Source organism: Zalophus californianus, chromosome 8 (assembly GCF_009762305.2).
Source record: "Zalophus californianus isolate mZalCal1 chromosome 8, mZalCal1.pri.v2, whole genome shotgun sequence".
In the NCBI taxonomy this organism is placed as follows: domain Eukaryota; kingdom Metazoa; phylum Chordata; class Mammalia; order Carnivora; family Otariidae; genus Zalophus; species Zalophus californianus.
Genome location: NC_045602.1, coordinates 106,817,374 through 106,834,653, shown reverse-complemented (window position 1 = coordinate 106,834,653; position 17,280 = coordinate 106,817,374). Strand labels below are relative to the sequence as shown.

Here is a 17,280-nt window from a genome sequence, read left to right as displayed (position 1 = left end):
GCACAGCCAGAGTAATGTTTGACCAAAATCTCAGCTCCCCACAGCCAAGTAAAGTTGACAAATAAAATTAACCATCACAAGTCCACCTTTTGTTACTGGGCACCCATGTGCATCTCCTTAAATGATACTTAATCTCCAAATATAGATAATAACAAGGTCGTAATTCCACTTAACTTGATGCAACTATCCTGCGTACAACTGAAAGTACCCTAACTCCTTCTCCAGAAAAGGAGATAGTTCTTGAATGAGGTTTACTCTTCTTCTTGATATCCCATGATTTAAATACTATGATTTAAAATTAACAATATTGGGCACCTGGGTGGCTCAGTTGGTTAAGCAACTGCCTTCAGCTCAGGTCATGATCCTGGAGTCCCAGGATCGAGTCCCGCATCGGGCTCCCTGCTCGGCGGGGAGTCTGCTTCTCCCTCTGACCCTCCCCCCTCTCATGCTCTCTCTCTATTTCATTCTCTCAAGTAAATAAAATCTTTAAAAAAAATTAACAATATTTAAATATTATGATATAAAGTCAATACATCTTATGTTACATGACAAGGAATAAGAGGGAAGAAAACAAAGATACATAAAATACACTTATATTTATATTCATATTCACACAAACATTTGTAACAAACTAAGTGAGAAATACTCATGACAGCTGCAGTCCTCATTTCTGTAATTAGTTACTTGGTAACTGTTTTTTATGACTACCTTCTTGTACCACCCACTGTGTGTTCCCTTTGTTTTCTGAACACATCTCAGTTGGTTCTTTACCTAGTCAGGGGACCCAGACTTGCAGTTCAGAAAGGTCTGGGGCTACTGGTGGTCCTGCTTAGATTGGATGTCACACTTTTCCACTGACTTTAATCACAGGGGTGTTAATACTAATAGACATATTAAGAGATATCTTATATTTCAGACATAATCCTTATTTTTGTTGTGGAGAAGTAGTCCAATCTTGCCTTAGTAATTAGAAATCAATTAACCCAGCCAACACAGTAATTCCCTTCATTGCTTGTTGGTTCTAAAGCATGAGACACCCAAAATGGCCTAGAGGCAGTCTTAACCTTGAGTTCAAGGGAATCACTCTTGTGTTTCCTGGTGGAAGCATTCCCTCCTTTGGATCTAAGGCCAGCAGAGCATAAGGTCATGGCAATAGGAAGCAAAAATTTTACTCGTGGGTCACTAGAGGGTAATAGTGAGTAGTGCCACTCACCTCTGATTCCTGGACCTGTGACTCCTGTCTATCAGAGAAACAGAACCATATAATGGATCCTGATGCAGAGCATATACAGCATTCTGAAGAACCTTGCTGTAGTCCAGCTAGGTGGCACTGTACCTGAGTCTTCAAAGGGCCATTTCACCATTTTATTAAGCCACCTGCTTCAGAATGGTGGAGACATAGTAAGGCCTGTAAATTCTATGAGCATGGGCCCATTGCCACACTTTGTTTATTATGAAGTTCCTTAATCAAAAGTAATGCTGAGAAAAAAAATTTAAAACGAGGTAATGCTGTGTAGAATACCATAATGGCAGGTAAGGCATTCTGTAAATCTACATATGGAAGAAACATTGCTTGTAGGGAAGGCAAATTTGTATCCAGAGTATATTCCAGTAACAACAAAATGCTATCCTTTCCATGATGGATGTGGTCCAGTGTAATCAACATGGCACTGGGTTGCTGGCTGAGTACCTTGGGAAATAATGTCAGAGTGTCAAATCCAGGATTCAGTATTGGTCTTCGCTGCTGGCAGGTTGAGCACTCAGCAACAGCTCTAGCTAGGTTGGCTTTGGTGAGTGGAAGTTCATGCTGCTGATTCCATGCATCATCTCCATCTCTGCCACCATCACCTTTATGTTCATGAACTCTTTGGGCAGTAACAGGAGTGTCTGGGGAAAGAAGCTGACTGGTATCTACACAAGTAATTTTATTCACTTGATTATTAAAATACTTCTCTGTTGAGGTCACCTTTTGATGAGCATTCACATGCAAAAATATCTTCATTTGTTCCCATTCTGAGAGAACTGTCTACATACTTCTTCCCCAGATTTCCTTATCACCAATTTTCCAATCATGTTCCTCCCAGATTCCTGACCATGCCAAACCATTGGCCACAGCCCATGAAGTTGTATATAATCACACATCTGACTATTTCTTCCAAGAAAAGTGACCAATAACATTCACTGCTATAGTTCTGCCCACTGGGAGACTCTCCCTTCACATCTGCCCATCAGGGATGTCTGAGGAAGGGATTGTAGTGCTGCAGATGTCCACTTTTTGGTGTTGCCTGCATTATCAAGCATAACTATCTGTAAGCCAGGCTCACGTCTTTTCTTCCTCTGTCAAATGATCTTAGGGAATTTCCCATGAAGCCATAAGTGTGGGAGAGAGAAATTAGTGCAATAATAGTGGGGACTAGGGCATTTGGGCCACTTCTTCATATACCATACGTGCACCTTAAAGGCACCCTCTGGCACCATTTCCTGTATACCACCTCCATTTGATGATGTGGTGCTGTTGTGCTGCTAGGTCAGATAACACCCAGTTCTTTATAGACAGCCCAGGTTACATGGAAACTTGATGACCCATGGTCAAGCACTAAGTCTCCATTAAGGCCTGTAGCAGACCAAGAGCTATTCTCAAAAGGACAGTAGTTATCTGCAGAAGATGGTAGTGCTTTGCTCCAAGAACCTAAAGGCCTTTGCTGTGATTCACCTGTAGGGGCCTGCCAGAGGCTCCAATAGCACCCCTATTCCACTGACACATCAAATGCCATTGGAACTGCTAGATGATATGTCCCAAGTGTCAGAACAGTTTGCCTGGTAGCCTGGACCTATTATAAGCATTCTCTTGTTCTGGGCCCCACTTAAAACTAGTAGCTTTTTGGGTTACTCAGTAAATGGGGTTGGAGTAAAATGCCCAAGTGAGGAATTAAGTGTCCTCCAAAAACCAAAGCAGCCCACTAAACATTGTGCCTCTTTCTTGGATGTAGGAGGAGCCAGATGCAACAACTATTCTTTCCCTTCGAAGGCATATCTTGACATGCCCCACAGCACTGGACCCCTAGAAATTTCACTGATGAAAGCCTCTGAATTTTTGTCGTATTTATTTCCCATCCTTTGATATGCAGATGTATTACCAATAAATCGAGAGTAGTTGCTACTTCCTGCTTATTAGGTCCTATAATATCATCAATATAATGGGTCAGTGTGATCCCTTGTGGAAGGCAAAGACAATCAGTATTCCTTTGAGCTAATTTATGACCTAGATCTTGAGAATTAATATACTTCTGAGACAGGAAAACGATGGGAGTATTGTTGGCCACGGCAGTTGAAGGCAAACTGCTTCTGGTGGCCCTTATAGACAAGGATGGAGAAGAAAAAGGCATTTTCCAGATCAATAGTTGCCTACCACATACCAGAGGATGTGTTAATTTGCTTAAACAATGTAACCACATCTGGAACAGCTGAAATTGTAATCACCACCTGGTTAAGCTTATGACAACTCATTGTCCTTCCCCAAGATCCAGATGTCTTCTGCATAGACCAAATGGGCAAGTTGAAAAGGGACATGGTGAGAATCACTACCCCTGCATCTCTCTAGTCCCTGATGGTGGCAATAATCTCTGCAGTCCCTCCAAGAATGCAGTATTGTTTTTGTTTTGCTCTTTTCCTAGGTAGAGGTAGTTCTAGTAGTTTTCATTTGGCCTTTCCCATAATAGCCTTCACTCCACAGGTCAGGGAACCATGTGGTGACCCTGGCCACTGCTAAGTATGGCTCTTCCAATTGTGCATTCCAGAACTGGGGAAATTACCACAGGACATGTTCCCACTGGGCCCATTGTGAAAAAAACTTCAGCTAAAACTCCATTGATCATCTGATCTCCAAAAACCCTTACTCTGACTGGTGGGTCACAGTGATATTCTGGGTGTCCTGGAATTAGTATCAGTTCAGAGCCAGTATCCAGCAATCCCTGAAAATTCTGATTATTTGTCTTTTGCCAATGGACAGTTGTCCTGGTAAAAGGCCATAGGTCCCTTTGGAGAAGTATGGGAGAAAGATTAACGGGATAAATTTTGGCAGTATACTGGGATCCTTCCTCAAGGGGACCCAGCTTCCCCTTCATTCAAGAGGTTCTGGTTTTATAAACTGACTCAAGTCTGGGAACTGATTGAGGGGCTGTGACTTTCTGTTTTTATGACTCAAGTTAGACTTTTGTTCATTGACCTAAAACATTTTTGCTTATAAAGATCGAGTAAGAATTTAGTAGTCTTCCTACCTATTTCACTTTTAGGAACGCCATGATTAACTAGCCAGGACCATAGGTCTGCACAAGTCAGGGTATTCTGATTGCTGCTTTGATTCTGTTGTTCATTACAGTAACCATGTCCATCTTGCCTTTGATGGGTGAGTGCTGCCACTTGGACCCCCACTACTGTTGGATTCAATTACTCCCATTGCATTTACATTCCCCAATTCAGTGACTGCAATTCCCACTGTAAGATCTGACCTACAGATAAGAGTGAGCACCGAGCTTTTTAAGGATGCCCAGGTCTAGATTAAAGTGAGGATTCATACAAATTTTAAAACCTGAATCACATAAATTGATTTAGTTCCTCAAAGTGGTTAAGGTAAACTTACTTGTGCCTCCTCCTAACAAGAATGACATCATAGATTTAATAGTGAAACATATGTACTAATGGATAGATTTCTAAGCATGTCTGGTTTCAACAGTGATAGCATTGATTAGGAACATGCACACAGACATCCTTATTATAGCTTTTAGAGCCTTCATTTTAAAGCTTTGCCTCAGCATTTAGGCACATAGGTTGTCCTGTGTTGTCATAGCCTTACTCACATGATTATTTTTCAGCTTTAAATTGTGCACAGTTTTAGTCATTTCGGGCCACAGTAATAGTACTATAGCCTGGGTGACTTATTAATGACAGACATTTATTTCTCACATTCTTGGAGACTGGAAATCCAAGATCAAGGTGTCTGCATGTTTAGGTTCTGGTGAGAACCTGTTTGTAGGTTGCAGACTGCTAAGCTCTCCTTGTACCTTCACATCGTGAGGGAGGAAGAGAGAGCTATTTGGGGTCCCTTTTAGAAGGGCACTAATCCCATTCATGAGGGCTTCATCCTTTTGACCTAACTACTTCTGCAAATTCCCACCTCTTAATACCATCACACTGGAGGTTAGGATGCCAAAGTATCAATTTTGGGGAGACACAAACTTCCAGTCCATCACATGCACTGAAGCTGTAAGGCACATATCATGAATGTAGAACTCACTGAATCTTGCAGACAGATCAAAAAATGCTCATATGATTTTAATAATTATTTTCCTACTGCCTCAAGAATATAGATTCTTAACCCCTCGAATTAGAGCAAAAAGCCATTTGTAGTAAAGAGCACAGGATCTAGGTTAGATTATCAGGGTTCACCTGTCAGCTCTACCATTGGCTAACCCCCTCTGTGAATGACTTTTCTCGTCTATAAAACTGGCACAATAATATGCCTTCCTCATAGATATAGTAAATGAGTTAATACATGTAAAGAGCTTAGAAAGTGCCTGGCCCATAATAAACTCTCAATAAATATAAGCCATTTTTATTGCTTATTTAATTTCCCCTTATAGTACCTATTACCCACCAGATGGTGCCTGAGGTGAAGTGCTTGCTGAATGAATAGGAAGGAAAAATAAGAGACCTTTACCTGACAGAATATAATGTTTCAATGAAGTTACACCATGCAGAGAAAGCAATGTGTCCTGTTTATATGCAAGACAAACAAGGAGCTGGACTTCGACTTCAAGTTGTGTGAATAGAAGATGCCATTGCTTCTGTGACCCACATTCACAGTGAATAACAAGACCAGAGAGAAACGGTTTTTAGGAGCCCAACAGGAATTGTCACCTAAGACTCGCTGTTGGACTAAACAGCCACTCCATTCTTTCCTTCTCCACAGCTGTTCCTTACACATTTCAACCATTTGGCAATATGACTCTCCTGAGATTGAGAAACAGTGTGTCAGATTCCATTGATCCTTAACATAACAGAGGAGTGGTGGCCACGGTATACTAGAAACGGTGCTTTCATTGATCTGGAGCACCCTGTTTCCATCACAGGGAAGAATCTTCCCACAACCAAAGTGCTAGAGGACTGATGGCCAAGTAAAATCTTGGGTGAGATGGGGTCACCCACATAGCCAGAGAGTCTTAATTTACTGAAAGAGTAAAGCTCACAAACAAGACGATCACTAAAAAAATTGCCAGAAAGAATACCAACTTTTCCGCTTCATTTGTTAAGTGTACAAAACACTCAATGCTAATTCTCTCATTGATTTAAGTAAATCAGAACTTCTTCCAGGCTAAATAGAGAAATCTATAAGTTACTGAGCTATTTTTAACTAGAAATATTCCCTTTTGAAATCTCCGGAGTTAAGAATCCAATAGACAAGAGTTATTAAACAAGGATCATGTGACTTATGAAGTGCATGCAAAGGATAATTTGCTGATGTGTTGACACTACGGGGGTACTATACCCAGCTGGAAGTTCTTCTGTGTACTTTGTTATTATTTAAAGATTACTCAAGAATTAGTCTTTTCTTGTATAAATTAGATGGATGAGCACTTAAGAAATTCTGCAATTTTTTTTTTCATTTTCATACTCTATTAAGCCACCAAGCTGTTTCAGAAAAAACGAGCAAACAAAATATTTAATAGGCTAGTTTTTCAGTTCTCTCATTAAGCAGGTGTTCATTCTGTGAGATCATAAAATTGAAATCATGATATATATTACATCATTAAGTAGCATTGAATGCTGGCCAGAGGGCACTGCAGAGATTCAGACAGTTGTTGGTGCACATGTGATAGAAATTAGGACAAGAATGAGAAAAATCTTAGAACTAGTGCAAATGCTCTTGAATTTTAACACTGTTAATTATTTCTTCCAGTAGATGGGTTCTCAACTCTTTGAAGCTCAGATTAGAGAGTCATGTTCTTGTTTACTGAGCCTAGTGCATTTGCCACATTTAGACAGTCCCTTCTCAATGGCGAACTACCTCATTTTCTGGCAGAAAGCAAAGCATAAGAATTGAAGCAATAGACTTTACATAAAGTACACTCTGTACTTCCTCCCTAGGGTAAGAATAGTTTCCATCCCAGACACACTCCAAAACCTTTCATGATTCTGATGACAGTAGCAGTAAAAAATTATTTCACATGTACCAAAATGTGCAACCATAAGTCTCAAGTTTCTTTTCACAGCTTTGAAAAATCTTAATTTACCAATTGAGAAATTTACTTAGTGGGAGTATTTGGGAACTAAGAAGGTACACTTGGATGTGTCTTCATTCTCAGACTAAATTCATTTCTGGAAGGGCCACTGCATTATGTGGGACAGTTGGTGAAAAAAAGAATATTGGCAATGGACTCTCTTGAATTTGTAAAAAAAGAAAAAAAGGAAAAAATTGTGTGTGTGTGAGACGTAAGCTTATAAGAAATGAAGTAGATTTGGAGTTGCACACTTTTTCACCCTCACTTGCATATATGATAATTGTCTAAAAAGAAAAAAAAAAGATGAAACAAGCAACTGATAGGAACATTTTCACAATAAGGGAAATAATAATATAGATTTAAAAATAAAGAAGGCAGTTAGGTGCTAGACTCATTCGTTTACATTTATTTTATGTAATTCTTAGAATAAGCTGAGTTTAAAAACCAGGAAATCAGGGTTGTCATCAGCTCAGTAATTAAGACTCACAGTCTCGCAGTGAGAAAGTGAAAGCACAAGTTTGAAATACATACATTTGTAAACTCTGGTCGCAGAGTCTGAGCTGGGAAAAGAAGAGAGGAGGCGTACCCACTGCTAAGATGACTATGTTGGCACGGTAGCAGGTTAGCTACATCCTCACGGAGAGGTACACTCACAGTTGCTACTGCTTACCTAGAGAGAACTCAGCTGGCTTTGTCCTAGCATGAGGAGAGCAACGCTAGGATTTCAACCTGAGGGATTGGGGCGTGGGAAGGGGTTTGATGATCTCTATATCTCTGTCAGCACAGAAAGACCACAGGTGGGGAAGCGGTTAAGGCGATCCTTAATAATACTGCCCAGTTTCATGTGTTTACTAATTTCCAATTTCTCCTCAAATTTAAATTATCCATCTTTATCATCCACATCAGTCATGATGAAAAACCAGGGCAGATTCCCAGGATTTTCTGTACTTGCACTTCTCTTGGTTTTTAAGTAAAGGCTAGACTAAAGTGGGGGCGGGTCCATACCTCATTTCCCTCTCTCTCTCTAGTATCTCTAGTACAGGGGTCCTTAACACATTCAGCTTGAAGACAGTGTAAGAGCCAAAAAAGCATAACTGTAAGGCATGTCAGCCAGATATTAACATATTTCTACTTGATGCTCTTTTTAGAAACCTTATTTTATTTTATTTAGCTCCATCTGTTAGTGTGAAGATAATCTTGAATTTAGAATTTTCCTTTGAACTCAAAAGCCCTCGTGGTTGAGGTGAATATCTTAAGGTCTCTTTTTGGGGCACCTGGGTGTCTCAGTTGGTTGAGTGACTGCCTTCGGCTCACGTCATGATCCTGGAGTCCCAGGATCAAGTCCTGCATCGGGCTCTCTGCTTGGTGGGGAGTCTGCTTCTCTCCCCACCTTGTACACTCTCTCTCTCAGATAATAAAAGAATAAAATCTCTAAAAAAAAAAATCTCTTTTTGACCACTGAGTTGCCATTAAGCAGGTGTTTATTTTGTGCCCAATTACTTGGAAAAGAAAACTGGATCTCCTAGCTTCACCCAGGCCATCCCATTGGTCACATCTTTAGAGACAGACAGTTATCAAAATGTCCTCTGACACATCTGCCTCATCTCAACCAAATCAGAACTGTTGAAAATTCAACTTTTATCAAAGAAACATAACACAAAATGATTACATTACTTTTAACTGTTGTATGAAATATATAAAATATGTAAAAAAGAAAACATTATAAAAATAAATAAATAAATAAGAGAAAAAATTTAATTATTCAATAAGCATTTATTCCATACTTTTCACACTCCAGGAACTATGTTATGCTAATAGAATCTAAAATGCTTCTAAAGAGAAAATACATATAAACAGAAAAATTATGAAACAAGAAGCTAAAAATATTTATTAACTTAATATTTATTGAGCCTGTATTATATATCCTAGGCACTATTCTGGGAGATAACAGAAAACAATGGATAAGGTCCCTCCCCACATGGAGTTTACACTATAAGAGAAGAGAAAGACTGTACACAAAAGGATAAAGCACACTATAGTATTAGGTAGAGTTCCAAGCTATGATGAAATATCTATAAATGAGGGCAAATGAATAAAAATGGATAGGAAGATCTCTGTTAGAGTTTATATGGAAGTCCTTACTATAATTTTGATTTCAATTAAAAATCAATTTTGAAGGGCACCTGGGTGGCTCAGTTGGTTAAGCATCTGCCTTTGTCTCAGGTCATGATCTTGGGTCTGGGATCAAGCCCTTCCTCAAGCTCCCTGCTCAGTGGGAAGTCTGCCTCTCCCTCTCCTTCTGCCCCTCCCCCCACTCATGGGCACATACTCGCTCTCTCTCAAATAAATAAATAAAATCTTTTAAAATCAATTTTGAATTAAGTTTTAATAGAGATATTAAATTGTAATGGAGGTCTGAACGAAGTACTATGAGCAAACAAATAAGGACATTTCTATATTGGCCTGGGAGAAATACAAGAGGCTTTGTTGAAGAAGGGACAGATAATAACAGTAACAAGTGAAGAATGGAAATTGAACCAACAGAGAATGAGTAGGCCAACACTTAATATGATAAAAAGAACTACTTTCCTTAAATCCAAAGGTGCATCAAATACAGTTTGAGAAAACTTCCAAGAATGACAGCTTAGCATTGGTAGGAAGAGATGAGAGACTGGTCAACACAAAAAGTTAGGCATCTTTTTGATGATACTTTATGTGGGAAAATCCAAAAGACTCCACCCCAAAAGTGCTAGAACTCATACAGGAATTCAGAAAAGTGGCAGGATATAAAATCAATGCACAGAAATCAGTGGCATTCCTATATACCAACAAGAAGACCAAAGAGAGAGAAATTAAGGAGTCAATCCCACTTACAATTGCACCCAAAATCATAAGATACCTAGGAATAAATCTAACCAAAGAGGCAAAGGATCTGCACTCAGAAAACTATAAAATACTCATGAAAGAAATTGAGGAAGACACAAAGAAATGGAAAAACGTTCCATGCTCATGGATTGGAAGAACAAACATTGTGAAGATGTCAATGTTACCTAGAGCAATCTACACATTCAATGCAATCCCCATCAAAATACCATCCACTTTTTTCAAAGAAATGGAACAAATAATCCTAAAATTTGTATGGAACCAGAAAAGACCCCGAATAGCCAGAGGAATGTTGACAAAGAAAAGCAAAGCTGGCGGCATCACAATTCCAGACTTCCAGCTCTATTACAAAGCGGTCATCATCAAGACAGTATGGTACTGGCACAAAAACAGACACATAGATCAGTGGAACAGAATAGAGAGCCCAGAAATGGACCCTCAACTCTATGGTCAACTAATCCTTGGCAAAGAAGGAAAGAATGTCCAATGGAAAAAAGACAGTCTCTTCAACAAATGGTGTTGGGAAAATTGGATAGCCATTGGATGCAGAAGAATGAAACTGGACCATTTCCTTACACCACACACAAAAATAGACTCCAAATGGTTGAAAGACCTTAATGTGAGACAGGAATCCATCAAAATCCTAAAGGAGAACACAGGCAGCAACCTCTTCGACCTCAGCCACAGCAACTTCTTCCTAGAAACATCACCAAAGGCAAGGGAAGCAACTGCAAAAATGAACTATTGGGATTTCATCAAGATAAAAAGCTTTTGCACAGCAAAAGAAAGAGTCCACAAAACCAAAAGACAACCGACAGAATGGGAGAAAATATTTGCAAATGACATATCAGATAAAGGGGTAGTATTCAAAATCTATAAAGAACTTATCAAACTCAATACCCAAAGAACAAATAATCCAGTCAAGAAATAGGCAGAAGACATGAACAGACATTTTTGCAAAGACATCCAAATGGCCAACAGACACATGAAAAAGTGCTCAACATCGCTCGGCATCAGGGAAATCCAAATCAGAACCTCAATGAGGTACCACCTCAGACCATTCAGAATGGCTAAAATTAACAAGTCAGGAAACGACAGATGTTGGCGGGGATGTGGAGAAAGGGGAACCCTCCTACACTGTTAGTGGGAATGCAAGCTTGTGCAACCACTCTGGAAAACAGTATGGAGGTTCCTCAAACAGTTGAAAATAGAGCTACCATTCGATCCCACAATTGCACTACTGGGTATTTACCCCAAAGATACAAATGTAGAGATCTGAAGGGGTACGTGCACCCCAATATTTATAGCAGCAATGTCCACAATAGCCAAACTGTGGAAAGAGCCAAGATGTCCATTGACAGATGAATGGATAAAGAAGAAGTGGTATATATACACAATGGAATATTATGCAGCCATCAAAAGGAATGAGATCTTGCCATTTGCAACGACATGGATGGAACTGGAGGGTGTTATGCTGAGCGAAATAAGTCAAGCAGAGAAAGACATGTATCATATGACCTCACTGATATGAGGAATTCTTAATCTCAGGAAACAAACTGAGGGTTGCTGGAGTGGTGGGGGGTGGGAGGGATGGGGTGGCTGGGTGATAGACATTGGGGAGGGTATGTGCTATGGTGAGCGCTGTGAATTGTGCAAGACTGTTGAATCACAGATCTGTACCTCTGAAACAAATAATGCAATATACGTTAAGAAAAAAGAAGAAGAAGATAGCAGGAGGGGAAGAATGAAGGGGGGGGAAATTGGAAGGGGAGATGAACCATGAGAGATGATTGACTCTTAACAACAAACTGAGGGTTCTAGAGGGGAGGGAGGTGGGGGGATGGGTTAGCCTGGTGATGGGTATTAAAGAGGGTATGTTCTGCGTGGAGCACTGGGTATTATGCACAATCAATGAATCATGGAACACTACATTAAAAACTAATGAAGTAATGTATGGTGATTAACATAACAATAAAAATAATTTTTAAAAAGTTAGGCATCTTTTATTGAAGAAGTAGATGTCACCAAGGTGCAGTATGAAATGCTGATTAGGTAGGATTTTCCCGCATGTGCTGTCTCTCTCTCTCTCTAAAATAAAATCTTTAAAAAAAAAGAATTTGAAATTAGGGCTTCTCAAAGTGTGTACATGATCTGTCTCCATAAGTACTCTCCAGGTTCTTATTAAAATGCAAATTTCTGTGTCTTACTTCAGACTAATGAATTAGAATTTCTAAGGGAAACCTGAAAGTCTAAATTTTCAACAGACCTGGAGATGAGGAAGAACCAATCTTAAGAAGAGAGATCTTTCCAGGTAGAATGATCTATAAAGGTTCCAAGTTGACAGATTCTGAGGATCAGAAAGGTCTTTATGGCTAAATTATAGTTATCAAAGGGAGGGTGATGGAAGATAAGGTCAAGAAAATAGGATGAACAAATCAGCAGTGTCTTCTAAGCCATGGCATAGAATTTTGGGATTTTTTTTTTGAAGGACGATGGGAAATCCTTGGTAGATTCTAAATACAAAAGGGTCATATTCAAAGATAAAGGCACCAGTGGAACTTCTAGAGGGAAAGGTTTTCAGAGACCACCAAATCTTACATCTTCATTGATTATTTTCTTCATGCTTGTGTTCATGAAGGATATGGATAAACGACATTTAATTCATGGCCTTTTTTTTGGCTAACACAAACATTTCTTTTAGATGACATCTCTTTATGACTGTACATTCCAACAAAAGAATACAAAACTGCCATGTTTTAAGTCCAGTGTTATATTAGTTTCAGGTGTACCATACAGTGATTCAACAATTCCATACATCACCTGGTACTCATCACAAGTGCATCCTTAATCCCCATCAGCTATTTAACCCATCCTCTCTTTTAACCATCAGTTTGTTCTCTAGAATTAACAGTCTCTTTCTTGGTTTGTCTCTTCTGTTTTCTTCCCTTGTTTTGCTGCTTGAATTCCACAGATGAGTGAAATCATATGGTATTTGTCTTTCTTGGACTGACTTATTTCACTAAGCATTATACTTTCTAGCTCTATCTATGTCCTTGCAAATGGCAAGATTTCATTCTTTTTATGGCTGAATAATATTCCATTTTATATATACATGTATATATGCATATGTGTGTGTGTGTATATATATATGTATATATATGTCACATCATTTTTATCTATTCATCAATCGATGGACACTTGGGCTACTTCCATATCTTGGCTATTGTAATTAACACTGCTATAAACATAGGAGTGCATGTATCCTTTCGAATTAGTGTTCTTGTATTCTTTGGGTAAATACCCAGTAGTGCAATTGTTGGATAGTAGGGTAGTTCTATTTTTAATTTTTGAGGAAACTCCACACTCTTTTCCACAGTGGCTTCACCAGTTTACATTCCCACCAACAATGAACAAGGGTCCCTTTTTCTCCACATTCTCACCAACACTTATTGTTCCTTATGTTGTTGATTTTAGCCATTCTAACAGGTGTGAGGTGATATTGTAGTTTTGATTTGCATTTACATGATAGTAAGTGATAATGAACATTTTTTCATGTGTCTGTTGGCCATCTGAATGTCTTCTTTGAGAAATATCTGTTCATGTCTTCTGCCCACTTTTTAATTAGATTGCTTTTTGGGTATCGACTTTTATAAGGTCTTTATATATTTTGGATACTAACCCTTTATTGATATGTCATTTGCAAATATCTTCTCCCATTCCAAAGGTTGCCTTTAGTTTTGTTGATTGTCTTTTGCTGTACAGAAGCTTTTTATTTTGATGTAGGCCCAATAGTTTATTTTTGCTTTTGTTTCCCTTGTCTCAGGAGATATATCTAGAAAAAAGTTGCGAGGACAGATATCAAAGAAGTTATTGCCTATGTTCCAGGATTTTTGTAGTTTCGGGTCTCACATTTAGGTCTTTAATCCATTTTGGACTTCTTTTTGTGTATGGCATAAGAAAGTGGTCCAGTTTCTTTCTTTTGGACATTGCTGTCCAGTTTTCCCTACACTATTTGTTGAAGAGACTGTCCTTTTCCCTTTGGATATTCCTTCCTGCTTTGTTGAAGGTTAATTGATCATCTAGTTGTGGGTTTATTTTCTGAGTTTTCTATTCTGTTCCATTGATCTGTGTATCTGTTTTTGTGCCAGCACTATATTCTTTAGATCACTACAGCTTTGTAATATAACTTGAAGCCTGGAATTGTGATGCCTCCCGCTTTGCTTTTCTTTTTCAAGATTGCTTTGTCTCCTCGGGGTCTTTTGTGGTTCCACACATATTATAGAATTGTTTGTTCTAGTTCTGTGAAAAATGCTGTTGGTATATTTATAGGAATTGCTTTGGTAGTATGGACATTTTAATATTTGTTCTTCCAACCCGTGAGCCTGGAATGTTTTTACATTTCTTTGTGTCATCCTCAATTTCTTTCATCAGCATTTTATAGTTTTCAGAGCACAGGTTTTTAACCTCTTTAGTTAGGTTTATTCCTAGGTATCTTATTATTATTTTGGTGCAATTTTAAATAGGATTGTTTTCTTAATTTCTTTAATTGCTGCTTCATTATTGGTGTATAGAAATGCAACAGATTTCTGTACATTGATTTTTGTATCCTACAACTTTATTGAATTCATTTATGAGTTCCTGCAGTTTTTTGGTGGAGTCTTTCAGGTTTTCTATATATATAGTATCATGTCATCTGCAAACAGTGAAAGTTTTACTTCATCCTTGCCAATTTGGATGCTGTTTATTTCTTTTTGTTGCCTAATTGGTGCAGCCAGGATCTCCAGCCTTATGTTTAATGGAAATCATGAGATTGGACATCCTTGTTCTGTTCATGACCTTGGGGGAAAGCTCTCAGTTTTCCCCCATTGAGTATGATGTTCCCTGTGGGTTTTTTGTACATGGCCTTTATTATGTTGAAGTATATTCCTTCTAAACCTACTTTGTTGAGGGTTTTTATCAGGAATTGATGTTGTACTTTGTCAAATGCTTTTTCTGCATCTGTTGAAATGATCATATGGTTCTTATCCTTTATCTTATTGATGTGATATATCACATTGATTGATTTGTGAATATTGAACCACCCTTACAACCCAGGAGTAAATCTCACATGATTGTGGTGAATGATTATTTTATTGCATTGTTGAATTCTGTTTGCTACTACTGTTTTGAAGATTTTTGCATCTATGTTCATCAGGGATATTGGCCTGTAGTTCTCTTTTTTTGTGGTGTCTTTATCATGTTTTGGTATTAGGATAATGCTGGCCTCATAGAATGAATTTGGAAGATTTCTATTTTCTTGAATAATTTGAGAAGAATAGGTATTAACTTTTCTTTAAATGTTTGGTAGAATTCACCCGTGAAGCCATCTGGTCTTGGGCTTTTGTTTGTTGAAAGTTGTTTTTTTGTGTGTGTGTTTTAAGATTTTATTTATTTGAGAAAGACAGAGAAAGAGCAGTGGGGAGGGGCAAGGGGGGGAGAGAGAGAGAGAGAGAAGCAGACTCCCTGCTGAGCAGGAAGCCCGACTTGGGCTTGATCCCAGAACCTGGAGATCATGACCTGAGCCGAAGGCAAATGTTTAGCCAACTGAGCAACCCAGGCAGCCCTGTTAAGAGTTTTTTGATTATTGATTCACTTTCTTTGTGGTTATCAGTCTGTTCAAATTTTCTGTTTCTTCCTGTTTCAGTTTTGGTTGATTATATGTTTTGAGGAATTTATCCATTTCTTCTAAGTTGTCCAATTTGTTGGCATATGGTTTTCATAATATTCTTTTATAATTGTCTGCATTTCTGTGGTGTTGGTTGTTATTTCTCCTCTCTCATTTGTCATTTTATTTATTTGAGTCTTTTTTTTTTTTTTTTCTTGATAAGTCTGGCTAGAAGTTTATCAATTTTATTGACTTTTTCAAAGAACTAGCTTCTGGTTTCATTGATATGGTTTTTGTTTTGTTTTTGTTTTTTAGTTTCTATATCATTTATTTCTGCTCTAATCTTTATTATTGCCTTCATTCTGCTGTTTTTATTTTTTGCTTACTGTTCTTTTTCTAGCACCTTTATGTGCATTGTTTGGTTGTTTATTTGAGATTTTTCTTGCTTCTTGAGGTAGGCCAGTATTACTATAAACTTTCCTCTTAAGACTACTTTTGCTGCATCCCAAAGGATTTGGACTGTTGTGTTTTCATTTTCATTTGTCTCCATGTATTTTGTAATTTATTCTTTGATTTCCTGGTTGATCCATTCATTGTTTAGTAGCATGTTATTTAACCTCTATGTATTTGTGTAATATTTCCAGATTTTTTCTTACAGTTGACTTCTAATTTCATAGAAGTCATTCTATGGTCACATTGCTATGGTCACAGCATTGTGGTCAGAAAAAAAAATGCATGGTATGACTTTGATCTTCTTGAATTTGTTGAGGCTGGTTTTGTGGGCTAGTATGTGATCTGTTCTGGAGAATGTTCCATGTGCCCTTGAAAAGAATGTGTAATCTTCTGTTTTAGGATGGAATGTTCTGAGTATATCTGTTAAATCCATCTGGTCCAGTGTGTCATTGAAAGCCCTTGTTTCCTTGTTGGTTTTCTGTTTAGATAGTCTCTCCACTGATGTAAGTGGGGTGTTAAAGTCCCCTACTATTGTTGAATTAATATTGATTAGTTCTTTTATGTTTGTTATTAACTGTTTTATGTACTTGGGTGCTCCTATGTTGGGCGCATAAATATTTACAATTGTTATATCTTGTTATATTGTCCCTTTTATTATATAGTGTCCTTCTTTGTCTCTTGTTACAGTGTTTGTTTTAAGATCAATTTTGGGTCTGGTCTCAGGAATTCAGCTGAATAGGGATCAAACCATTCTGAACATCTACGAACTCAACAGGAGATCGAACAGGAGAGTAGCAACAACTCTCTGAACAGAGAAGCGACCACTTACTGGAAGGTAGGGCTTGCGGAGAAGTGAATCCGAGGCGATATTCGGGAGGATAGACGGCGGGGGAGGGGCCTCCGCCGGCCGCTTCTGGCAAGTGCTAGAGCCGCGGAGCACAAAATCGGACCTTTTAAAAGTTGGCTCGGCGGAGGGACGTCGCTGCAGTGGCTAAGCGGGGGGTGGAATCCTCCCGGGACAGT

General features: G+C 38.5%; 1 pseudogene; it reads right to left on the bottom strand.

Annotated features, from left to right (window-relative positions):
• Positions 1-676: 676 nt before the first annotated feature.
• On the bottom strand, positions 677-4,124 carry LOC113938469 (annotated as a pseudogene).
• Between the last annotated feature and the right edge of the window lie 13,156 nt (positions 4,125-17,280).